The sequence below is a fragment of the Penaeus monodon genome, chromosome 15 (genome assembly GCF_015228065.2).
Source record: "Penaeus monodon isolate SGIC_2016 chromosome 15, NSTDA_Pmon_1, whole genome shotgun sequence".
Classification (NCBI taxonomy): Eukaryota; Metazoa; Arthropoda; class Malacostraca; order Decapoda; family Penaeidae; genus Penaeus; species Penaeus monodon.
Genome location: NC_051400.1, coordinates 28188351 through 28189136, shown reverse-complemented (window position 1 = coordinate 28189136; position 786 = coordinate 28188351). Strand labels below are relative to the sequence as shown.

The window sequence follows — 786 nt, the reverse complement described above, 5'->3', positions numbered from 1 at the left end:
ATCTTTTCATTGTTGGGTTTATTTTTGGCTGTGGCTTCGGCATCACTTTTTCCCATACATTCATATCTTTAAAGATATGCTGTATATATAATTTTTTCTCAAAATTTATATTAAAACAAAGGATAGAACAAGATAAAAATCCCAATATGTGACCATAAAGGTAAAATTTACACAATAAAAATGAATGCGAGGTTTCGAACAAGTACCAAATGTAAACAAACCGAAGTCGGATTTTCTTGTAGGTAGGAACATACACTTTGATTTACCATTTTCTTGCTAACTTGCTCACACCTGGAGATATTCTACTCTTCTTATACAGCTTTTGTTTAAGACTTGCCAAACATTCTTAAATTGGAGTTGTAAAAATAGTTATAGAATAATTAATGTTTCTCATACCAAGTGCAACAATTGGACCTCTGTGTGCATTTTGTCAATATATTTTTGTAACTCATAGTGAATAGCTGGAAAAGGTATAAATTTAGTAAATGAATATTAGTTATAAAAGAAAAAGTAATAAAATGCAACAAATGACTCGTTGCATTCATAGGTATTTTTCTTCCTCTGTCATTGTTTTAGATCTATGTCTGGATTACCAGTACAATGAATGACATAGGTTTCATGTAATTTATACAAGTTATTGCTCCGTTAAGGCCAGTGCTATTTTGATATTTGTACATTAAATATACTTAAGGAAATTACAAAGGTAAATGTTTAGAAGGCACCTTTAGTGATTTTTGGAATGTCTTTTTTTATCATTGTTAGCTATATTCTTTCCAAATCTACTTC

General features: G+C 29.6%; 1 protein-coding gene across 2 annotated transcripts in view; it reads left to right on the top strand.

The window, feature by feature from the left end:
- The first annotated feature begins 142 nt into the window (after nucleotides 1-142).
- LOC119581901 (vacuolar-sorting protein SNF8-like) overlaps nucleotides 143-786 on the top strand; it is a 43000-nt gene continuing 42356 nt past the window's right edge. Inside the window, exon 1 of one of the 2 annotated variants that reach the window (XM_037930064.1) lies at nucleotides 143-242. The gene's annotated coding sequence lies outside the window, so the exon portion shown is untranslated. The remainder of the gene's footprint in view (nucleotides 243-786) is intronic. The other variant, XM_037930065.1, reaches the window with a different exon arrangement.